This window comes from Lissotriton helveticus (genome assembly GCF_964261635.1).
Source record: "Lissotriton helveticus chromosome 1_1 unlocalized genomic scaffold, aLisHel1.1 SUPER_1_unloc_14, whole genome shotgun sequence".
NCBI classification, from domain to species: domain Eukaryota; kingdom Metazoa; phylum Chordata; class Amphibia; order Caudata; family Salamandridae; genus Lissotriton; species Lissotriton helveticus.
Genome location: NW_027611653.1, coordinates 2,525,609 through 2,551,629, shown reverse-complemented (window position 1 = coordinate 2,551,629; position 26,021 = coordinate 2,525,609). Strand labels below are relative to the sequence as shown.

Below are 26,021 nucleotides of genomic sequence, written 5' to 3'. Positions count from 1 at the left end.
CGTTGCTGTGGCTCAGTCTGGTTAAATGGAAAAGAAAGAAAAGAGTAAACGCACGTTTCTAATATGCTTGTGGGTATACAATATTTTTTGTTGTTCCATTGTCTGTGCAGATGTAGAGATTGTCTGGTTTGCCGACTCCAGAACACGCAACATAGAATTGTCCCTGTGAGAAGCAATCCGTGTCTAGATCTAAACCGCACAATTCTAAAGATTGGCCCTGAGCTTTTTTTTTAAAATGTTTTTAAAGAAACTGTTTCGAAAACCACAGTTTGTAGTACATGTATCATAGCAAGTACTCATGTTTTTTTTGCTGCTTGTTATCCAGTTTCTACCGATATCAATTTGATACATGTTTAAATCACATCACATCAGTTAATATAACAGAAACAAACAGTACAGATGGTAGCTTTTGGGCGCATCCTTAATATATAACATGTACCAGAACCGCAGGTCGCGGTTGCATTGTGTTCTTTTAAATTATGTTGCAAACTGAACCAACTCCTCCCCCCTTCCTCCACCCACTTCACGGTCTGCCATCCTGACACCAACTGTCCATCCTAATATATGTAGACTATTGTCTCTATGCGTCCCTTGTAGTTGTTGCGCATCAACCAAATCGATAGGGTCTGTTCGGGCTTTCGATTAAAAACACGCACGTATTCGACACGCACGTATTTGAATCCAACGTTGTGTATATAAAAACACGCCCGTTTTTGAATCCAACGTTGTGTCAAAATTTCAAAGCAATCGGTGGAGTACTTTCGGAGATTTGAGATTTTGAACAACAAACAGTTACATTTTTATTTATATAGATAGATTTAACTTTTTTTTATCCTCTTTCTTTTTCTGTTTCTCTCTATTCCTGGCTTATCTTTAATTAATTTCTTAATTTAAGAATGCTTAGCCTCCTAAAGCATTTTATTAATTAATTTTAATTTCTTCTTTCCTGTCATGGGGATGACTGCACAGATATCCTTACAAGTAGGATCTTTTTAATTCTGCATGAACCTATTTACTAATGGTCCTAGTTGAAGGTGTCATTTAGAAGTTAATTATATGTTTCTTATGTGTGGTAGGGTGGGTATGTGTGAGAATGTGTGTGAGTGAGAGAGTGTGTGTGTCTGTGTGTCTATGTTATGTTATGTTATTTGTACTTGTAAAGCGCACTGCTACCCTAGGATGTCCTGCCGCTGAGTACTGGTGACCTGGGGAGCATCAGCTGTTTAGTGGGAGAAGATTCATGTTTTCAAACCCTTGCGAAAAGAAAAAAGGTTTAGCACATTTCTGAGAGGGAACGGAAGTTCATTCCATGCTTTGGAGGCACAGTGGAGAAAACTTCTGTCTCCCCAATTAGTTTTCTTAAAGTTGGAGGTTTGGACTAATTTGGATCCGGAGGAACGTAGGAACATACCATGTAAATCTGGTTTTAGGAAACTCCGGACCAATCCTATTAATGGCCCGAAAGACGACACAAAGTGCCTTGAAGCGTGATATAAGTGGAACTGGGAGCAAATGCAGTTCTTAAGTTCTCCTTTGACCAAAGCAACCCTACGGGTTCCCGTCAGCATTCTCGCTGCCGCGTTCTGGACCAGTTGCAACTTGTTCATATGTTGTTTCTGAACATTAAGATAGAGGCTGTTGCAATAGTCCAGACGGGACATAATGAGTGCAGTGACAACCGTCCTTAGGTTGTCTGCCGATAGGAAGAACTTCATTTTTTTGCTAAAGTTGCCTGATTCACTTGGTCCCCTATGGTGAATTTGTTATCCACCATGACTCCCAAATTCTTAGCTTTCCTAGAGAGTGTAGGGCACGATCCCAGATCCTCCGGCCACCAGTCCGGGGTCCAGACCCAGGGATTATTGCCAAATTTTAACACCTCAATTTTAGCCGAGTTGAGTTTTAAACGGTTGGACGACATCCAGGTGGAAATAGAGCTCATGCAATTATAGAACCTCTCCCCCGCCTCCCTTTCCGCTCCCTCTGTCAGCGATAGCACAATTTGTGTGTCATCAGCATAGGAGGTGACCAGGAAACCAAACGACTGGATGACACTGGCCAGGTGTACCACGTAGATGTTAAAAAGCGTAGGGCTCAACGCCGAGCCCTGTGGCACCCTGCCGAGCCCTGTTGCCCTCTAAATCTACCGTCTGACAGGAAGGAATGTAGCAGTTTCCATGCTGAGCCCTTCACACCAATATCAGAGAGCCTGTTCAGCAGGACCTTACGGTGGACCGTATCAAAGGCCGCGGATAGGCCCAGGAGGATTAAGATGGCATTACCTCCCCTATCCACGGCTTCTCTGATTTCCTCGGTTGATTTTATTAAAGTCAGTTCCGTACTGTGAAAAGCTCTAAACCCATATTGCGATGCGTCCAAGGAGTTATTGGCAGAGATAAAGTTGCTGATTTGGCTATTTATTTTTTTTTCCAGTAATTTGGCAGGTAGTGGAAGCCTAGAGATAGGGCAATAATTATTCGGGTACTTAGGGCCAAGAGATTACTTCTTTAGAAGAGGAAGCACAGAGCCTTTTTCCAATTTTTGGGAAAAATTCCGGACCGTAAAACTGCATTAAGCAGGGGTGTGAGAGCCGTTCCAAAAGTTTCCGGAATTTGCTTACCAATTCCAGCAGGACACGGATCACTAGGGGCACCCGATTTTAGCATAGACAACAATTTGACCAAATCTGCTTTCTCAATTGGGGTTAAATGCTCCAGTAGTTCTGCCGGGGCACCTAAACTTCATGATCTGTTAGATTGAAATCAGTCTGAGTATCATTGATTAGACCATCGAGTGAGGTAAAAATTGTTTCTACTTTACTTTTAAAAAAGCCAGCTATTTTATTACAAAATTCTGCATCCCCCTGTTTCTTTGGAGTGGCGGGGTTAGCTAGTTTAGAAAAATCATTCCACTTTTAAAAAAGCCTTCCTTGGAGTCATCGGACCCGAGTAACATCCGTCCAATTTCCCACCTTTTCTGGCTAAGGTTACTGAGGCATATGTGAACTCAGTCCTGGCACAATCTGTCGAGCATTTCAAGTGATGGCGCCACCGTTTCATTCTCACATACATGCTATTAAACACGGGGTTCCTCAGGGCTCTATATTGAGCCCTGCACTTTTTAACAGCTTTGTACAGCCCCTATCCCTGCTGGCAAAAAGCAGAGGGTTGTCATTGGTTTCATACGCCGATGACACCCAGCTAGTCATCACTTTTTTCGAGGAACTGCCAAGACAATCTCATCACATTGAAAGAGGACTTGGTAGCTATCTCTGACTGGATGGCAGCTAGTTGTTTACAGCTGAATGCTGCCAAGTCAGAAATTCTAGTGCTGGGTAGAGACAGCTCCTAATATTTAGGTGTCAACAAGTCCTGTATTGTCCGCCTGCAGAGAATCCAGAACCCAGCAGCTCGCGCCCTGCTAGCTTTGCCCAGATCTTGCTCAGTCTCGCACCTTCTGCCTAAAATTGCACTGGCTACCGATAGCGAAAAGAATCCAGTTTAAGTCTTTGTGTGTGGCTCACAAAATATTGACCTACCAAGGACCGCAGATTTTGGCGAATCTGCTGGCCCATTATGTACCGGACTGCCTTTTGCTTTCGGCTAATGCGGGCTTGGTTTGCACTTCCCGTTTTCTCAGAGCTAGAGCGGGCGGTTGATCATTTAAAGTTCATGGTATTTTGTAACAAGAAGTACTCTTTTTTAGCTTCCAAAAGAGCTTGCTTGTAACTGGAAATACAAGTTTTTAAATTCTCCTCTGCTTTGTCATAAAATTTTCGCCAATTCACCTCTGCAGGAGAGGCCCATTTGGGAGTCCACTTTTTGTGAGAAACAAGCTGATCACAGGCATCCAAAAGCCAATTATTATAAATGGTCGTGGCCTCCTCCACATCCAGCGGGAGCTGGTACATCGAGTTTTCCAAGACATTTCCCAGTCCTTCCACATCCAGCTTGTCTGAGTGTCTCAGGTATTCCGGTCACTAAATCCACAATTATAGTTGTCCGTAGGCACCAGGATCTGGTCTAAATCAGGATTTGTACGTCAGGCTGGCCGGGAGCTGCGGGAGACTACGTCCTGATGGCCATGTTGCTTGGCCATGCCCCCATACATGTCAATATTGACTGGAACAGGTTGGCAGTCAAGTTGACCTTTGGTTTTGAATATTAGCAGGATTTAAGGTACAGGGGTCACTACTGACTGGAGTTACTTAGCAGGATAATAGGTCTCAGGGAGCCAATACTGACTGAAGCTGGTTAGTATGATCACTAGTCCTCACAGACTCCTCACATTCCTCTCGAGAGAAGATCCTGCCTCCTATTCATTAGTGTCGTTTCAGTAACTGTTTCTATCATGTGTTCAGGTTTCATTGTCTTGTATTAGGAGAAAAGTGTATAAAAATACATTGTGTAGCATTAGCATTATATACTCCAACTTGCTTTAGGGTGGATGCTCTCGTCCATTGCAAAGACAATTGTCACTTGTTAGTTTGCTTGGCCTTTTGCTATTTTTGCATTAAATGTATGATAGATTTGTTGGCCTCCCAGTGTGTTGTGATTTATTTTACATATCACAAGAGATGACGAGGAAAATGACAGTCCAGTATACACATTCTTCATATAAATCAACTCACAGTATACTGTTCTGGAGGTTCAGTCCCACAGACATTATCTCTAACTGAACGCGGGAACCCTCGGAAGCAGGTGCTTTTCAAACCAGTTGCCCTCTGATGCGGCGTCTGTCCTCGTTATTGGATAAGTCAGTATGTCCTGAATTTTAGGAGGGTTACCGTATCTAGTGCACCCTGTTAGGCAGTGCTCACCTGTGGTAGTAAGATGTTAATAGGCACCTTATCACCTATGCACGGTGCAGGGCTTTGAGTTACAGAGCTCCTCACGCTGTGAAGAAGATTAGGTCACATTTACCCATTTTCCCATACTTGGTCCTGATGAAATGCCAACAGATTGCTCCATGACTACACAAGGCATGAAAAACGTTGACCTGAAGTATAGACCCCAGCTTACCAGCAGGCTTATAGGTGATCGACACTTTCACACAGTGATAGGGGTCATTAGTTCCTCAATTTCTCTGCTACTGTTTTTAATCTCAACATGGACCAGGAAGATCACATTAACTATATTGTGGCAACTGGTCGATAGTTGATCTTATATTCAGACTTCACTAATCTCACATCTTATGACACAACATCTTCCGTCCTACTATGCTCATCCGTCATACTTAGTAAAAGATCTCTGACAAAGTGCGCTCTTGTGCTGCCCGCCAGGCATTGTAGCGCGGCCTGGTGAGGAGTATAGCCCAATGATGAAGCATGTCACCTTCAGGTGAGTGAAGGCAACTTGTCTTAAAAGCACATGCTTCCTAGGGTGTCTGCGTTCAGTTACAGATAATGTCTCTGGGACTGAACCTCCGGAACAGTATACTGTGATTTGATTGTGTTTTATTTTAACAAATGTACATAGCAGATATTGGTCCTTCCTTCTTTCACAAACATGATCGGATACCTGCCTCGGAGCGCACTTCTTACAGACGAGTATGGGGTTATCATGTTGCTGCTACAAGCTCCTTACCTGTGCGAGTTATCGGGAACGATGCAGGGCCAGACCGAAACCAGCCACACGTGGAGATCAATGACAAATACTGAAGAATGAACGGAGCTTCCAAGCTGGTGACCATTACTTAATTGACCTTGAAAATAAGAGACATGTTTTTAGTATTCTGGTGACTCATGACCATAAAAAACAAAGGTTATAAATTCAATATTGTGTCAAATACTTAAAAAGTGGAACTGGATGTGCTGAATCGGATGTTGTCCCAGGTCATGCGTGACACCTTCCACCACTATTGCTTATGGGACTTGTAGTTTGGTTTTCCTCATTAAAAGGATGGGCTCTAAAGTCCCAGTGTTCTAAGCGATGTTGGTCAAAATCAGAGGCCTGAGTGAGGGTGAAGCATGAAATGGCTCTGCTTAGCAGTGAGATGAACGATAGTTCCTCAGCCCTTCCATTCTTTGACAGACAGAGCCTCGTCAGCCGCTTATATTTTTTTGCAATGGGAAAGAAACTTTTATTGCAGCTTCTGTCCTCTGAAGAGATAAAACCCCTGGGCGTGTTTAATTGACTTCTGACAAACATGAACAATCAGGAACATGAGTTTCTGGAAAACTATCAAGCACCCAATCAGAATCAGCCGCCCTTCACACCCAGGAATTCTTGAGGCTTTGGAGAGGGTGAATTGCACGTGGCATAAGAGGAACACTACATCGACTCAAAGCTCACTTCTCAGGGATGTACTGAACTGCCAGCCTCATGGCACACTTAGCCAGCTCTTCACCTCCTCCTCCTCAAACTGTTGACCAGCTATCAGGGCAAATGAGCCTGCAGCAAAGCATTGCTGGCTTGGTTCCACACCGGACCAGGCAAGGCGGTCAACTCCATGCTCCTTCAAGTCAGCAAGCACTCTGATCGAGCCAGTCCTAACCCCACATGGATGTTCCCCATCACAACTATTTTAATGGTACTAAGTTATGTTTCTGCTAAATGTATGAGTCAAAAAGTGAAAGATTTAACTAGGAAATGCTGAAAGAGAAATCATGACGTTTTTCAATATTTCTGAGTCTGCCACAGTACACAGGAGGATTATTTCTCCAGTATTGAATCTTTCATAGGTTCACATGCTTGTATCTTCCCCGTCGTCATGGTGGGAGTCTCACGGTAACAGAATGACCAAAGCAGTATCATAGAGAAGAGAAAACTGCATAGATAAGCCCATAGGGCCTGAAACTATTTGGTAACCAGACCTCCTAGTTGTTTGGTCCAAAACTCAGCCAATCAGCACCCCTGCCCTGACATCACACTCCCCAACAGAACCTTCCTGCCTCAGATTTCCAACCGCCTTCGTGTGAGAAAGGGGTCTCCCTGAGCTCTGCTCAGTTTGTTTGTTCCAGTGTGAACTTTTGACCTTTCTAACTGAATTCTTTCTGGATATAAGGTATTGTGATCTATCTTTTTACCTTATAATGGCTTAAAGCTCAAAGAAGAAGCTTTTCAGGCCTTGCTGATCCTGTGGGAAAGCTAGGCTTTTTTCTGAAGACCCACATAAGGACTGCTTATACTGCCTTCATCCCAAGCATGTTGCTAAGGACTGTAAATACTGCAGAACTTTCTCTGCCAAAACCTTACGGGGACAGAGAAGCTTGCCTTCTGTTGTGGCTTCAAAAGAAGAAGGCCACCTCAGATTCTGATTCTGGAGAGGAATCCTCAAGTCAGCCTCCCAAAAAGAGGTAAACTTCTCATTTTGAGGAGGTGGTGGATCCTAAAAAGGGTAAAAAGTAACCCTGGGCGAAGCACTACGCTAGGCTCGCGGAGTTTGCGAAGTTTTCGCAACTTCGCACTACGCGAGCTGCACGTAGCACAGTGCGAACATGCGTAGTGCAGCGTAGCGTAGTGCAGCGGTCATTTTTTGCTTGTTTGCGGTCCTGAACGTCATGTTCGCGACCGCGAGCAAGCAAAATGACATCCCGGCGAGATTCTCAATGCGAGGAGGTCAGGTTTCTCATTGTGAGTGGTTGCGCATGCTCGCAACCGCTCTCAATGAGAAACTACCTGTTCGCGTTGAGAAACCTGCCGCTCGAGTCATAATCTACTCGAGCATCAGAAAACTACAGCTCGCACTGTGCAAGATGCCGTTTTCAATGCTTGCACAGTGCCGGATGCTTGTCCGCACTGTGCAATCATTGAAAACGCATCTTGCACAGTGCGAACATGCTACTACGCAGCTCGCGTAGTGCTACGTGAAGTTCGCGTAGTGCGAAGTGCACTTCGCGTAACTTCGCGTAGCGCTACTTCGCGAACTACGCCCACCCTTAGTAAAAAGAATGGAAAGGAGGCGTCATCTCTTCCTCCTACTCCCTTGAAGAAGCCGTCTAGTCTAAAAGGAGCATCTTCTGCTCCGTCGACCAGTTCTATGGTGTCTCCTGTTAAGATTGTGGTGAAACCGTCGACGACTCCGTCGACCACTACAGTGTCGATGACGACCATTCCGACGGCGACGACTGGGATCAAATCCATACCGTCGACGACGACGACTACGCCGTCGAGACCAGCTACCCCGTCGACGAGGCAATCTTACTCGACGACCACATTGTCGACAACAGGATCGATGACGAAGCCGTCGACGACCTCGACGACGACCTCCTCGTCGACAGTAATTCTGTCGACGATTACCCAGTCGACGACAGCTCCGTCGCCGATGAATATAGTGTCAACTGCGAAGGCTTTTAAATCTCCGCAGTCGAAGACAGTGATCTCTTTAAGATCTTTTCAATCGTCGACGGGATCGTCGACGGGATCGTCGACGATTAGGAAGTCATCAGAATTTATGGCATGGACAAAGATATCCCCTCTGCCTCCATCCACATTACTGGAGCAGGATTCTGAGGATGAGGAAGCTTCTGGAGTGGCATATAGTCCTTCTCAGCTTCACATTAAGAGCCAAGACACGGATGAAGAGCGAGTTTTTTCTTTTAAAGATACTGCTCAATCCAAATCTTCGAGATATGAATCTTTTCAGGAACCTTGTGACTATGATGAAGAGGAGCAGCAGGAGGAAGCAAGAGAGGAATCAGTCTCGCTACCAGGATAACTTGCTGCTTTTAAAATTATAGCGCACCTACTTTGTTTGCTGGCACCTTCAGCTCGAGCGTTCTGTGCAGCGGAGCTAGCGCTGTCACAGAGGCTGTATTTACTCTATCTCTGCCGCCATTGACGGCGTGCAGCGAGGCCACGCCCACTTCGAGGCCCCGCCCCCCGCCCTGTGTATATAAGCGCTGAATGCGAGCGCTGTGTGCATGAGTCACTTTCCCTCCTGAGGCAAAGAAGCCGGGAGACAGATTTACTATTTTTTAACCTTTGTGTCACTGATAACTTGCTGCTTTTAAAATTATAGCGCACCTACTTTGTTTGCTGGCACCTTCAGCTCGAGCGTTCTGTGCAGCGGAGCTAGCGCTGTCACAGAGGCTGTATTTACTCTATCTATGCCGCCATTGACGGCGTGCAGCGAGGCCACGCCCACTTCGAGGCCACGCCCCCCTGCCTCTCTTAGCCCCCATAAAACATGTGCTTTCACCGGACGCGCAGCAGACGGGCGCAGCAGGCGCGCCGTTTGCGCGCCGAAGGCGCGCCTAAGGCAAGCCCGTCTTTGCCCGTCCTCGCCAAGTCATCGCCTCTTGCCAGTCCCCCTGGCCGGACATCATCAGTACCCCGTCACTATGACAGGGAACAACTACTTGCATATAACCTGGTAAGTCCCTGTGTCCACCTAACAGGTACGCTTGGTCAAACATGCCTCAAATGTAATAGCTGTAACTTTACTACTGCTACCCCCCACCGCATCCGACAACTCCAGAACTCACCTATAATTATTCCTATTACGGTCCTGCATCTCAATGTTAGGTCACTCTCCAAACACTATTCCGAAGTTAACACCCTCTTACTGGATGAAAACCCGGATATTCTGTTCCTCTGTGAAACCTGGTTACGTAATGACATCTCTGTCATACCTAATCTTACGCTTCCAGATGAATACCATATGCTTAATCTGAATAGAGATGGGAGAGGTGGAGGCATTGCTGTCATCTACAAGAAAATGTATACTTGCACATTCACCAAAGAATAACTTACTAACTGTGAATGTGCTTACTTCAAAATCAATATTAACCCTAACTTCACTATGTCAGGTCTCTATATTTATCGTCCTCCAGGACCTGCCTCAAAATTCATTGAAGCTCTTCTTGAGACAGCTAACTCGTTAGTGACTAAAACAGCGAACTTTACCATATTAGGTGACCTCAATCTTCATTTTGATCTACCTAATGACCCTACGATCAAAAGTCTTCTTGCTGACCTCTCCGCCTTGCAACTCAACCCCCAGATCCACACTTCTACGCATTTAGCTGGACACACCTTAGACCCAGTATTCACTAACATCGAAGAGGCTAAAACTGAGGTGCCCCTTCCAATGGGATGGACTGATCATCACCTCATTAAATTGACTATTCTAATCAATAAAACTACGTACAAAAACGCACCAGTCCAACGGCTAAAAAGACCATGGCACAAACTTTCCACTAGTGATCTTCAGGCCACTCTTGGGGAAATCCATCTTGAGAATAACTCAGACATTGACTCAGTCTACAGTAGATTCCATAGCTGGATCACGGGAGGACTTGATACTCTCATTCCAGCGAAGTGGACGAAAGGACGTAGTACACCGACTAACCCTTGGTATAATGACATCCTTAAAGCCATGCGCAAAGACTGTAAAAGAGCTGAGCGTCTATGGAGAAAAGAATACAACAACGAAGACAAAAGTAATTATCCAGCTAAACAAAAATTGTACCACAAAGCCATCCGTGGAGCACGATCCGCCTTCTATGCTGAAAAAATCAACTCGAGTGCCACTCCCGCCAAAGAAATCTTTAAGCTTGTTAAAGAACTCCAGAGCTGTAAATCCCCCTCCCCCAATATCTCCACTGCCCAACAATGTGAGGAGCTTGCCACGTTTTTCGTCGCTAAAGTACAAAAGATCTACAGCTCCTTCCCACAACACTCCCCTAATCGTGTCAATTGCACTAACCTCCACCCTTACGGCACAATTATGACCAACATTCCAGCAATATCCGTTGACAACCTCATCAAAATGTGTCGTAAAATTAAAATTGGTTCCCCTTCAGACCCCATGCGTCCGGCACAATTTCTGGAGTCTCTTGACTTCTTCCTACCTTCCCTGGCCTCTGTTCTCAATCTCTCCTTCTCTTCAGCCACAGTACCATCTGCATGGAAGCAAGCTTGGGTTTCACCTATCATCAAGAAACCCTCCCTAGATCCTACCAAACTGGAAAACTTCCGACCGATCTCGCTGCTTCCAAGGCTGGCTAAACTTGCTGAAGCCCATGTTAATAGTGTACTGTCCCAACATATGGTCCAGAATAACATCCTGGACCCATCCCAAAATGGGTTCAGACCGGGCCATAGTACGGAGTCTGCTCTTTTGGCCACTACCGAGTATCTCCGGACGGTCCTAGATGCCGGTCAAAGCGCTGCGCTGATTCTTCTTGATCTCAGCGCGGCCTTTGACACGGTGTCTCATGACATCCTTCTTGATCGTCTGGAGACATTCGGAGTATCTGGCCTGGCTCTAAGGTGGTTCCATTCTTTCCTTAAAGACAGATCCTTCCGGGTCTCAGCACCCCCTTTTCTATCGAAATCTCATCCAATTGCACAGGGAGTTCCGCAGGGCTCTGCGTTGAGCCCATCTCTTTTTAATCTTTATGTGCAACCTCTTGCAACAGTGGCTAAAGAGTGGGGTCTGACACTGGTGTCGTACGCCGACGACACACAGTTGGCCATTACTCTTACGGAAGGCCCGTCCATCTCGGCTGCTAGATTCAAAAATGGTCTCTCGGCAGTTGCCCAATGGTTGACGGACAACTGTTTACAGCTTAATGCTGGAAAAACAGAAGTGCTACTCCTTGGTAAGAACACCAGCCTTTGGAATGAGCACTGGTGGCCGTCTTCCTTGGGCACCATACCACCTCCCAAATCCCTAGTTAAAAATCTAGGAGTGTGGATGGATGCCTCACTTAACTATCAGACCCACACCAAAAAAGTCGCCGGCACGTGCATCGGCTTGCTGAGAAATCTCAGCCATATACTGGGCTTTTTTGATGCTAAAATCCGCCAGCTTATTATACAAGCAACCATCCTCTCGCGTCTTGACTACGCCAATGTTCTCCTTTTAGGTGCTAACAAAGGAGAGATAGCACGGCTGCAACGTGTACAAAACTCCGCGGCGAGAGCCCTGGTCGGCCTTCCACGTAGATGCTCAGCCAGAGCTACCATTCGCAAACTACATTGGCTACCTGTTGACGCTAGAATTAAATTCAAAACCCTAATCATGACTTTTAAAATCCTTAAATTGGACAGTCCCACACTGCTCCGACCCCTCCTCACCCCTTATGTCCCATCGCGCATTCTGCGATCATCTAATCAACATCTTTTATGTGTTCCTCGCACTAAACTCTGCCGCATGGGCGGCCGCTCCTTTAGGGTTTTGGGAGCCAAGTTATGGAACGAATTACCCCTTAACATTCGCTCTTTAGAGAGCTTGTCTGCCTTCCGGAAAGCTACTAAAACTCACCTATTCCCTGCCCCGTAACTTCCCTCTCCTCTACGCCTCTGGTCAGGTCTGTGACTTCATTAGCGCCGGGACGCCTCATTGCTGGGGCCGCTGTTTTGCGCTTTACCAAATAAAGAATAGAATAGAATAGAATAGGATCACTGGTAACGGATCTGAGACTCATGATTATTGATTACTATCGTCGTTTCCCCGAGGCTAATGCTCCGGTCTCGACGCCTACAGTACCTCGAATGCAAGATCCAATGGCTCAGTCTACGCCTCAGACGCAAAAGCTGCGATCGCCACCTGTGGTTACAATCAGAGATGATCTGACCGACAGTGATGGGGATGATCAACCTGAAGAAGGTGAACTTCTATAGGATACCACAGAGGGACAGGAATGGAATCAATATGTGTTACCAACAACTCCTTCTCCTTCGCCTACTCCAGCGTCTTCGCCTCCTCAGGACATTGGAGGTTTTCACGATATCGTGGAAAAAGCAGCTAAGCAATTTGATCTGGAGATGCCGGTTCAGGAAACTGAATGTTTTCTATATGATTTTAAGGATGACTCCAGAAAGTCAACAAGATCAATTCCAATTATTGAACATATTTGGGATGAGGGTCTGAAAATCTTGAAGACGCCAGCATCAATTTCTGTTTCGGTTCCTAGAATCGAAAAGAAATACCGTGCACCAGAGTCCTCTCCGGCCTGTCTGATAGGGCATCCACGCCCAGAATCGGTGGTGACGCAGGCGGCGCAAAGAAATTAGAAAAATCTGGTCTCCACTTCTATGGTTCCACCGGATAAGGAAGGAAGGAGAATGGATGGAGCTGGAAAAAGATTTGCAGTTATGGTGGCGTCTACCATTAAAGATGCCAATGCTATGGCACTACTCAACCGCTTTAACAGGCAAATGTGGTCAGATATAGCGCCACTTTTGGCTTTGCTTCCAGAAGATAACAAGCATTTGCAATGCAATAGGTCTCGCATTAGGAAAGTTTGAGCTATTGGTATTGTAAATGAGAATTTTTTTATTTATGTGTTGGTTTTGAAAATAGTGAAATTAATATCTTTGTCATTTACAATGCCAATAGTTTTAACTTTCGCAAATGGGACACCTATAGCATTTGTAATGCAATATGTGTTGTATTTACGTGACTTAGATAAATTGATATTACAAATAACAATGACTTAATTTTTTTAATAATTAATACTTAAATAAAAGTGATTGTAATTTATAATGGGATTAGCTTAAACTTTTATAAATAACTTTTGTGAAGATTATGTTCAGTGTATTTTATTGTGACTAAAATCCAAGAACAGAAGTGAAATATTAACATCTTTTTGTGACATTTGTAATAAAGATTGAAACATTGAGAGAACATATTTGAACCAGATGTTGAATGGTTGCACAGATTGATGCTGTGGTGGCGCTGAGTGATGTTGTGGTGGCGACGAGTGATGCTGTGGCATTCAGTGATGCTGTGGTAGCGCATAGTGATGTTGTGGGGCCCCTGAGTGATGCTGTGGTGGTGCTGAGTGATGCTGTGGTGATGCGATAGATAGACAGAGTGAGTGCGATAGATAGAGTGAGTGCGATAGATAGAGTGCGATAAATGGAGTGAGGGCGATAGATAGAGGAGGGCGCTATAGATAGAGGGAGGGCGATATAGATAGAAGGAGGGCGATATAGATATAGGGAGGGCGATAGATAGATAGAGTGAGGGCGATAGAGTGAGGGCGATAGTTAGTGTGAGGGCGATAGCTAGCTAGCTAGATAGTGAGGGTGATAGATAGATAGTGACGCACTGGCGGCGCAAAAGTGACGCAAGGGCTCATAAATAAGCCCCTAAGTTCACAATGAAGAATCTCGGGATAATTGTTGGGATGCAACCTCCATTTTTATTAACTTGTTTCTGTTACAACATCAGGCTTTTTGAATGGTGGCTCACTATAGGCCCCTAGCTACTCACTGGGGGTAGGAACCAATATGTGCATTTGACAAAAGTGCAGGAGTGATGTGTGACTGGCACACGTGTAAATGTGTTAAATAATATTCCTAAAGAAAATCTGCATTTTTTACCCTGCCATACTGATACTAGCTAATTATAGTATGTTGAGCATGCCTCTAATCCCCTTTCCATGTTTTGGACCAGTCAGTCAGGTGCTAATCCACTCTGCACGGATCACGACCACACACCTCAACTAAATGCTTTAAAAGCATGAATTAAGTACTACAGAAATCCATTATATGCATGTATTTCCCTGCTTCTGCTGCCTAATTAACAGTCAGTTGATTAGCCATTGTAAAGCTCAAGGCGAGTCTGCAGTTAAATAAAACAGAACAAAAATAGCTTCTTTCCAAAGGCTTCCAAAGGCTTGTGCATTCGTATTTGGAGGATAAGGCGTCTAGTTTCTATACTTATAGCATTATTTGTTATCCCTAAAAGTGTTCTGTTCCATGTGCTGTCCATATAAAGGAAGCGCTGTCTGCACACCCACAGCTCCAGGTACATAGCACAGCTCTTACACAGCTGAAATACAATCAATCACTCCTATTATACCCATACAGGGCATGTAGCTCTGTTTCATAATGTGTGTGAACGCCTATTCTGGAAATCCGACAGTGACACGTCCATAGCACTAATGAACGACTCCCTTCACTTGTAGCTGCAAAGAATGCTGTATCTCTGAGGATTTCAAAAAAATGTTGCGTCATTCAACGAATTGTAGGCAAACACCTAATAAATGACTACTCACATGACTTGAGTTGTTGAGTCTTCCATGCTCCTGTCTCCTCCTCACATAGAGTGTTCGGTGCTCCTGTTCTTCTAACACAAGTGCGTGCACTGGCGTGGGTGTAACTAAGTGCGTCAGCGCGCTGCTTGCAGAGCAGACTGCACGCTGCTATTCATCCCGCGCCAGGCAACAGTATTTAAGGGTGTGTGGTAAAACAATATTATCTACGTTTGAGCACTCTGGGCTTCATATTCCACCGGTGAATGACAGTATAATATCGTTGTGTGATGGAACGTCGGTTTTGCAATGCTGTTGCTAAGTGCCTAATTACCTACAGGTAATGACATCGCTTGAAGTGTTTGCCTTATAAATAAGTTCCTTTCGTCGACAAAGAGGGTGTACTTAGCCTGAAGAGGTGAAAACACTTCCAAAAATAAGCCCTCTGTACACATATTGTGTTGTGAAACAGCAAGGCATTTGCCATTTATCCAACGAGCGGGTACTTATAGCAATAGTTACACAGCGGATGCCTCAACTGGTTTTTGTCACGTGGTCAAGACCGTTTGTACAACTCGGAGGATTTAAACAAGGAAATTACTGGGTCAACATTGGTGTCTTCTGTCCCACTTAGGACGTTCCAGAAACATAAAGGACCGATCGTGCCATAAATTAAATTCATATCTCCCGCAAGTGCAAAATGTTCATTATTCATAAAGCACAGAATTGTGATGCGCCCAAAGTCACTCGCATCCGACATCGTGTACTTTACACAGCTTAAGAGTAACTTATGCACTTGTGAGTACACTATGCACGGGCAAGTGAGAGAGAGTAGGGAAAAGCAGGTGGGCATTCAGAGGCGAAACCCGAGAGTGGCGAGGCTGGCAGTGCAGACTAGAGGAACACCCACAGGGCTGGTTCGAAGAGTTGGTGTCCCCGGCTGAAAGAGAATGCGCGAAGCCCCTCTTTAATTTGCATACACTGACACATTGAGGGGCTGTTTGCATCTCATCAGATGACCCTGCTCCAGGAGCTGCTTGGTGCAGACCTCTCCTGTGCTGCAGTCATAAAAAAATCTCAGTGTCAAAAGCAGTAACTCTGCTATCTGCAAAAAATAAACATCTTTCATCTGCATGATACAAGTTTACTTCCCTGTAGACACATTAGCCCTCTATACTACTTAAAGCGTGACTAGACAAAACACAGACCTTGAAGTTTGCATGCAGTTCCTTGAGGCTGGTTTATAGCTCACTGTGTTATAATTGAAGGATTGCAATTTATGACCTGCAAGTCATAAAAAAAATCTCGGTGTCAAAAGCAGTAACTCTGCTATCTGCTAAAAATAAAAATCTTTCATATGCATGATACACGTTTGCTTCGCTGTAGACACATTAGCGCTCTATACTACTTTATGATGAGGTAAAGTGTGACTAGACAAAACACTGATCTCAGCAGCAATAGCCGCCAGAGTTACCTTACCATTATTATTATTATTATTATTATTATTATTATTACATGAGATTCCATGAGATTTAGATGGCACACAAAGCTCTCAGCCGCAGGTGGCTTGATCTCAAAAGATATTTTAAAAAGCAGCCTTTGCAACCCATTAAGCCACAGCATATTTACTGTCACATTTCTACTTGTTTCCTATTTCTTTGTGGAAGACTTTTAAAAGCAAGTGCATTAGAGGACTGTCAAACTGCTGTTCATGACTCATCCCCTCATTACTTAACCCTCTGTTTGTTGCCACATCTGGACCCCCAGTTTACCGGTTCCCGAAGTAAAGTTTTTCCAATTACAGCACTGAACACTAATCTTATTTTTGTCAGTTTTTGTGAACGTGACTCGAATGTACTAGAGCGCTCTAGGTGAGCACCAGTTACACGGCACAACCTAGTACGCCAGGCAAATGTTGACTCGTTTCACTGAATACATCTGTCTGAACTGCGTGTATGTTCAACAGACCCCACAAGCCACTGTTCCTTCCCAGTGCGAGTGAAACCGCTCCTCGCAAAGCATTACAGTAAATTAATGCACAACGCGTTTTCAATGTAGAACACAGACCAGACAGTGAAAAACCTTAAAATTCACGTGTCACTAGACACTGTAATAACACGGAGCTGCGGTAAAGCGCTATTATTCAGGCGGATTCTAAGATTTAAAAAATATATATTATTTTACCTCACTGCTGATGAATGGGCACGAGCTTTTAGATAACACATGCTTAACGGAAGGTAGTCCTTGCAGTGAATTGTTTCAGAAAGCAAACAAGAATGGGCTGCCGCCAATTCTTTAGAGATATTTATTTACATGAAAAGAAAAACCAACGCTGCAAGACATTCTGCCACGAGGCTCGGGTTATGCAGCACTAGAAGAAAGTTACACCGAGTGTGTCTGGCGCTGTATTACATCTCCAGCATTCACAAACTCGGTGATTAATAGCGCGGCTCCTCCGAGACCGGCACTTACAGACCAATAAAAAATAAGGAAACCCTCTCCCTCCTCCCACCCGGACCTCCGTGCACCCCTTCCCCGCGTTCCCACCACTAATAACATAGCTGTATATTACCTGCCCCACCTCACTCAGCACGGCAGCCCCCTGTCCTCAGTCGTCACGCCAAGAATGCGGCAGCCGCAGCCTGGAAATTCCCATTGTCCGCTCGCATGAAGCCATCCGCACACAAAACGAGGCGCGCGACGCGATCCGATTCTTTGGACAGGAGCAGCAGTCAAAGATGATCTGAATCTGGTCAGAGGGACCCTGTGGCCCTGCCTACCGTAAGGTTCAGCCTCTAAGTGACGTCAGGCGGGCACACGCACTTCCGCGCAGGCACAGAGTGTTCTTGGCCGCTTCTCTGCTTGCTGATGGCATACAAGAAGCGTTGGACGGGACGAGAATAGCCCAAGGGACCCGGTGAGTGGGGTCGGGGGCTGTGTGTGGGAGTGGGGTGGGAGGGGGGGTGCGTGTGTGTGTGCGTGTGTGTGCTGTGTCTGTGTGCTGACTTGCTGGGAATCTGAGGCAGGGGATGTGCACGGCGCCGGGCTGGGCGTGCGCGCCCACGAGGTGAAGTCGACGCTCGTGCCCGGCCCCTGTCTCAGATTCCCAGGAGACGGGTGACAATAGTTGTCGAGCTAGACATGCTTCGCATGTGTTCGATCTCGACCTAAAAAAAGAGTTTTATATGTCACTACGTGCAAAAACCATAAATCGATAACAATATGACGTTGCAGAATTATGAACATACTTTAAACTGGCATCATGAGAAGGATACCGCTTCCGCTCGTTTGAACAATATACTTAACATGTTTGTTCTTTTCTTTTAAAATTCTTTTTTAATCATTTTATAGGGATATAATATTTGTATTATGACATTGTTATGGTTTTAAATAACTTAAACAATAAAGATTACTTACTTTAAAGACCTGGCCACGCCTCATTCGGCTGCTGCCGGGGCCCTGGCCGATGATAAAGTGCCTCCAGGCCGGAACGTGGACGACGTGCTCAATGCTTAGTGGTGCCGGGAGATGTAGTTCCTCACCCCTGTCAGTCACAGGTTTGTGGCAGGCAAGCAAACAAAGATTAACGGGCTCCCGTTTCAGTGCAAGACAAATTGCCCGAAGCTCTAGAAGGTTGACTTGGAGCCCGGACTCCGCTGGGGTCCAGTGGCCTCTGATCTCCGCCTCTCCCATGCAGCCACCCCACCCCAGAAGTGATGCATCTGACACCATCGTGAACTCTGGTTGGGGAAGGGAGGGGGGCCTGCCGTTGACCCAATTGTGGTTCGTTAGCCACCACTGCAATTGGCGTGCAGAGCCCTCCGTGATCTGGATACAATCGGAAAGATTCCCCTGATGTTTTGCCCACTTGAACTTCAGATCCCACTACAGAGGCCGCATATGCCACCTGGCATAATCTACCAGCAGGATGCAGGAGGTCATGAGGATCATTCTGACTGAAACCTAGGATAGAGGCTTAAAGATCGGAATCATAGCCCGAATATCCCGGACTCGCTGTTTGGAAGGATAAGCCCGAAACTGCGTTGTATCAAGAACCGCTCCGATGAAAAGGAGCTTCTGAGAGGGAATCAGGTGTGACTTTGGCACGTTGATAGTGAACCACAGCGAATGCAGGAGGTCCGCTGTAGTCTGGAGGAGGGAGACGACAGCCTGGGGCGAGCCCGCCTTCAACAGCCAGTCGTTGAGATACGGGAAGACGTGAACCCCTGATCGGCGCAGATGAGCTACAACCACCGCCATCACTTTCATGAGCATCTGAGGGGCGCTGGTAGGGCCCCAAAGGGGAGCACGCTAAACTGAAAATGCTCATGGCCAATTAGTGAACCGTAGGTAATGCCTGTGGGCTGGCAGGTCGGGAATGTAGAAATAGGTGTCATGCAAGTCCAGCGCTACCATCCAGTCTCCAGGGTCGAGGGCAGACAGAACCTGAGCCAATGTCAACATCTTGACATTGGCTCAGGAGGAAGTGGTTGACGTCCCTCAAGTCTAAGATAGGACGCAGGCATTTGTCCTTCTTGGGTACCAGAAAGTAGTGGGAGTAGCAACCACAACCTTCTTCTGGCACAGGGACGCGTTTGATGGCTCTCTTGGCCAGAGAGCCGCAACTTCCTGGCAGAGAAGGGCCAAGTGATACTCCGACATGTGATGGAATTGAGGTGGCATTGATGGAGGAGTAGTCTCGAAGGGGAGGAGGTAGTCCCTTTGGACTATCTGCAAAACTCACCTATTTGACAGGAGGTTCTGCCAGTGGGGGAGGTGATGGCGAATCCTGCCGCCCATTGGCCCAGGAGGGTCGGACTATGAAGGTTTAGAAGCTGCTGCAGAGGGGGTACTGGTGGACTGGCCCGCACGTTGGCCCCTGACCACGACGCTGCGTCCCACGTCCCTGGCCACGCAGAGGCTGAACAGTATACGCAGGCCTGTGGCTCTGGGCGGAACGTGGTGGGACATCCCTTCCATAGCCACAAAAAGAGCTAAAAAGCAGACTGCGCTGGGCGAGAGTTAGTACCAAGGCTTAAGGATCATTCTTAGCCCTAGAATCCTTAAAAAGCTTGAGCGCGTTGTCCGCTTTGTCACCACACAAACAACAGCCATCAAAGGGTCTGTCCAAAAGAGTTGATTGGACATTGCCCGAAAAGCCAGTAGACCTTAGCCAGGCAAAGCGTCTCAGTGCTAATGACGTTGAAATCGTCCTGCCTAGTGAGTCGGCGGTGTCCAGCCCACATCGTATGTGAACTTTGTTGCACCTCTCCCCTCAGCAGCTGCAAGGGAGAGCACGGCCCGTGACTCTTCCGGGCATTGAGGCAGTACCTGCGAGACAGTGTCCCACACATAGTGGGTATAACGGCCCAAGAGACATGCAGTGTTCACAGACCTCTGTCCTAAGCTGGCGAAAGAAAACATCTTCTTCCCATGATGGTCCAGCTTCTTGGATTCCCTATCAGGTGGAGCAGTAGGGAATGCACCATTGGAAGTAGAGGCTTGGACCACCAAGCTCTCAGGAGTAGGGTTTTGGGAGACGAAAATGGGGTTGCCCGGGGCAGGGCGGTGGGGTGGGGCAATCGTCCTATCCACAGTAGCCCCTGTGCTAGGCTTGGACCAAGGGCCCAGAAGGATGTCTGTGAGGGCCATATTGAACAGCAGCGGGAGCTCCGAAGAGGCCGCTGATGGTTGATGGACCTTGGTCAGGAGGTTAGTACTGATTGCCACCATAGGAAGCTCAAGGTTTAAGGCCTCAGCCACCCTACGCCACACCACTGCGTATGATGCAGCCTTCTCTGTAGCCAGAGTAGGGGGAGAAAGCATACCAAGGTCTGGAGAAGTGTCCAGAGCACTGGCCACACCAAACTCCTCTCTCCAGTCTGGTTCTTCCAACTGGTATGCTAGAGGGTCCACAGACCCCTCAACTTCCTCTGGTTGCCATTCAGGGTGATAGTAAACACCAGGGTTGAACAAGGGTACAAAAGTACCGGGTGGTGCCGGTATCAGCGTCCGTTCTGCTCCGTGTCCATGTCGAGCGGGAGGCCGGGGTAGACAACGGTTGGGGACACAACCTGCAGTGGAAGGGGTGGAGGTGTCGTCAATGGATTAGACGCCGGAGGTGGTGTCGTAATGTCGACCAGCCCCAATCCAGATCCAGGAGTTGATCCATGGGAGCACTGCGGAGCCGAAGCCGCCAGCATCGAAGGCCAAGAACCCCCAGCCGAGTCTGCAGGGTCCGAAGGCGCACTGGCCCAGTAGGGGCACAAGCAGCCCCCATGCTTACTCCTTTTGTCGGTTTAGACTCCATCAGAAAAAGCAGAGAAGTTTTTGGATGTTTATTTTAGATACGGTTAAACATGGTCTAAACCAGGAAATTCAATGGGAACAGGCCATGTGATACAATACCAGTTAAATTACCATGGTAAATCAATCACTGACCGAAGGCCGAGTGCCCATGGCATGGAAAAAGGCATCAGTAAGACCTATTAGGAAGAATACTACAATCCCTTGGACGGATTTGTCTAATCTCAGACCGATATCCCTACCTCCATTCATGGGAAAGCTCACTGAAAGACATGTAAACAAGCACCTTTCGAGCTATATATCGAACAGGCCGGCAGTCTAGACCATTCGCAATTTGGCTTTAGGCCAAAGCATAGTACTGAGTCGGCACTGTCAATAACGGATGATCTACACATGTACCAGGACAGGGGTCATTCGGTAGTCCTGGTACTGTTAGATCTGTCGGCAGCGTTCGACACTATATCTCATAATATTCTGCTCGAACGGCTTGCTAAGATCGGTCTTGTGAGTACAGCACTGGCCTGGCTAAGAAGTTTCCTATCTAACCGGACTCAATCGGTTAAAATGGGCACATTTCGCTCGGTGGAAACTGAGATTACCAAGGGGGTGCCACAGGGCTCTTGTTTGAGCCCAACTCTTTTTAACATCTACGTGGCCTCCCTGGCTAAAATCTTTAGAGAGTTCGGTTTCATCCCAGTATCATACGCGGATGATACCCAGCTCCTGTTTCCTTTTAAAACTCTTACCGACGAAGTGAAAACATCTTTTTCCAATGGCATGAAGGCAGTAGCAAATTGGATGACTTCTAACTGCCTCCAATGCAACGTAGGCAAAACGGAGGTTGTATTCTTTGGGGAAGCGCAAAGATCCTGTGGACCCCGGACTGGTGGCCGCAAGACCTTGGCCCGGTCCCAGACCCTAAATTGGTTGTGAAAAATCTAGGAGTGCGCTTGGATCGTGAACTCTCTTTTAAGCAACATTGTAACATCATTGTGGGTTCCTGCTTCCATGTCATCGGCTTGTTGCGAAAGGTCTTTCCCCTGCTACCGGACTTCACCAGGAAAACCTTGGTGCAAGCTCTGATACTTAGTCGTTTCGACTATTGTAACGGCCTCCTGTTATCGGCCAATGATGGAGTACTAGCCAAACTCCAGATGATTCAAAATACTGCGGCCAGGCTGGTATTAAATGCCCCCCCTAGAACACCGTCTAACCCTCTCTTGGAGAAATTGCATTGGCTCTCAGTCCGTAACAAGGTAAAATTTAAGACCTGCTGTTTAATACACAACAGCCTAAATGGACTGGGGCCATCGCACTGGAGAGATAAATTCATTCCATACAACCCGGTTAGGTCCCTTAGGTCCAGTAACCAGCTTCTCCTGAGAGTGCCAGCTGTGAGAAAGGCCAGACAGGGTGGCAAGACCCTATCTGTAGTCGGTCCGATTTTATGGAACAAGTTTCCCCTTGAGCTGAGGCAATGTTCTGAACATCTGAGCTTCAGAAAGAACTCAAAACATTCTTGTTTCAGAACTAATCTGCTATCCACTGACTGCTTGACCATGCTTCTGGTATTTTGGGCGCAGAGATACTCCGGAAGGAGTCGATTCAAGCGCGTTATAAACCCGCAACTAAATAAATAAATAAATAAATAAATAAAACCATCCATGGCGTTTGTTCCAAATTCTATTTTTTGCAATTCCTATATACTATATACACCTCAGCAAAATACATCTATTAGTGGCACATGTTTCATCTTCCACCTTATTTTCTTCAGTCTTACTATTATCTTTCATATTTTATTCCTTTATTTGCTTATTTTTCTTAGCTTTTTATATGTAGCAGTTACATACCTGCGCGTCGCAATTAATCATCATATACTGTCCTTATCATCGCTTGCCACGGAGTTCCCTGTTAGTACACGGCCTAGTCAATTCGGATTAGGTCGGCAACACTACACCACCCAGTCAATTTGGATTAGGTCGGCCACACTGTATAAATACATGTGTAGCACGCTATGACTACATTGCTATTCACTTTCCTGATTGCAATACTGTTTCAACAAACAGATGCACGAATACTGCTTCATATAAGGAGTGACATTGCTCTTTATATTATGAAAATTGATTCATTTTAGCTGTGTCACAGACAGTATAAGGTGGTAATATTGCGTAAAGTTAGGCATTGTGCTTCACATATATGTTTTTTACATCGTTCCAATAAAGTTTTGTCAAGGTACACAGACGATTGGCCATCTTCTACCATGTGATACACCCGCTGCAGGTCAAAACACCTTAACCGGATCACGCCAGGTTTAGTTTCCGATAGCAACCAAAAAAATGCCAATACTGATACCATTCAAACTCAAGCAATTATCCCACACACCAGATGACCTAAACACTCTGGTTGAAAATAGTAGAATTCTCTTTTTCTTTTTCAAGTACACTTTTTTACTTATTAGTTATTATTTTCTCTTGATTTGTATTGTTTACATTTATAAACAATGATTCATTAACAAAAAGATAACTAATAAGTAAAAAAGAGTATATGAAAAAGAAAAAGAAAATTCGACTTTTTTCATCCAGCGTGTTTAGGTCATCTGGCGTGTGGGATAATTGCTTGAGTTTGAATGGTATCAGTATTGGCATTTTTTTGGTTGCTATTGGTATATTGGTCCGAACCTTACTGAATAAGAGCCAAACCCTTTCTTGTTTTTCAGGTTTAGTTTCCGGGCATATTCGCAGAAAGAAGGAACCTCATATCCGGAGGCTCCAAATGACTAAAAGGTAAGTTCGAGCTATTGACATGCCCTAGCTTTAATCAAGTCCGCATAGTTTTTCACAGTACCCTAATTAAGTTTGCATAGCTCCTGCTGGCGCATCGTTATCTCGTGACATTATAAAACACATTTAACTTAACATATGTGGCTATTTTGTAACTCTTATTATTCTTCTGCCTATATTTTTACCCGGTCATAGTAAAAGGCACGAGTGAAGTACAATTGTGCATTCTTTCTCCTCTGCAAATTACACACCTGTGTAACGAAACCCGCTAGTTTAAGCCTCCATTTTGTAGGCATTTCAAAGGCTTGATTTCGAAGTATATTATATAAGCTGTACTGTAATTTCATTTTCGCCTTATAGTTACTTCATTTATATTGCAGTAATCCTTGAAATCACAAAACAGAATTGTACTGACCCCTTTCATCTGCACCGCATTGCATCAAAGTAAGTGCTGTGCCGTTCTACATTAATCCCTAATACTAGTATTGACTAGCTATTTATTATCGATCTTCAGTAGGTCTCATTGCTATTACATTTTCGCTAAATACAAACATGCTTTAAGTTTCAACTAACCAGGACAATCCTGTGTATCTTTATTCTTTAGCTTTGAAAATATAGCAGTGACATCCAGTAACTATCAGACATCACTGTGCTATCTTGTTTTTCTGGCGTCGCCTGATTCCTCTCTCTATTGCCCATCAGGCATACAGGTATAAATAGAAAATAGTTTTCGGATTTGTAATTAAGGACCCATTCTCTATCACATTTGTCCATTTACATATGTTTAATAATTTTTAGTACACCATTATTGAAACACCACGAGGACTTACATATTTCATCCGCTTACAATGTACTGACGGCGTCTTTTTGCCCTTGGCAACTGAGGTAAATATTAGTTAGATACCTAGAATCGCTGTCAATCAAAAACGTTATTAAATGTGAGCAACTATCAATATGCGTCTTCTACCTTCATCGTTTAGATTATACATGAAGTATCGCACTGTCTTCATTTACCGTTCAACACGACGGTTCTCCAAACCCCATCAATAGTAGGTATACTATTTCTGACACCATGAGTTAAGCATGTGACTTTGATACAAATAGGGGTCACCATCGTATACATACACAAATGTTCTGGGTGCCTTTTCCTTTCTTCCTTTCCCCCCCCCCCCTTTTTTAATCATTCACATAGGGTTCCCTTCACTATCTTTATATATTGCCTTTTTCACATCTAATTTTATTCCATTAACCTTACTATTCACTTCTAAAGTAATTATCTTGAGTCATATCTTTCCATTTTCACTTTTACTCTCATTCTTCTCCCTTATTTCATCCAATGCAAATGTCTTCTTTGTATACTTATCGCTCATTGTATTCGTGAAAGAACCTCCCTCATTCATAAAGACAATGTTTACTTCACAGATTCATCAATTGTTTGTACTGTGGCCCTCTTCCTGGCGAAGGCACCCCTGTTGCGCCGACACAGACGTAGAATTCCACCAGTCATTTGAATTTGTGCCACTCAGTCTCCAATTGATCTTGTTTTTTATATATTGTGTCAATCTATCAGTGTTGAGCAATATGTCATCATACATACAATGTTTTAAATGTGTCTTCAGTATGTCTGTGAGTTTGTATGATGGACATGAAAGTGGATGAATGATTATTATTTTTTTTCTAATTGTTTAACACTTAATAAATGCTCATTTTGTATTCTTGATAAATAATTTGTGCTCTTTGGTTCTTTCTGACCCTTGTCTATTGATTAGCATTTAATTATTGTTTATTGAGTGGTTGCCTTAAATCTGTATAATGATTGATTTTTCCCTACCTTAAGGAACCTTATCTTAACTGTAGGCGGCCTCTTCTTTTGCGCTTGTCAGCAATCCTTAGCATCTGAAGGCTTGTGAGTCAGCGATCCTTCACATAGTAGAACATATGTGAAAAAAGAAAACCCAAATCATTTCAGTGATTCTTTTTGTGCCATTTCCACTTCCCCATTA

General features: G+C 45.2%; 1 long non-coding RNA gene across 1 annotated transcript in view; it reads right to left on the bottom strand.

Moving 5' to 3' along the window:
• The window catches only part of LOC144805563 (uncharacterized), a 116,294-nt gene that overhangs the window by 6,570 nt on the left and 83,703 nt on the right, over positions 1 to 26,021 (bottom strand). The window contains exons 3-4 of the long non-coding RNA XR_013605543.1: positions 25,850 to 25,938; positions 5,586 to 5,703 (exon numbers count right to left, since the gene is read on the bottom strand). This is a non-coding gene — a long non-coding RNA (uncharacterized LOC144805563). The remainder of the gene's footprint in view (positions 1 to 5,585; positions 5,704 to 25,849; positions 25,939 to 26,021) is intronic.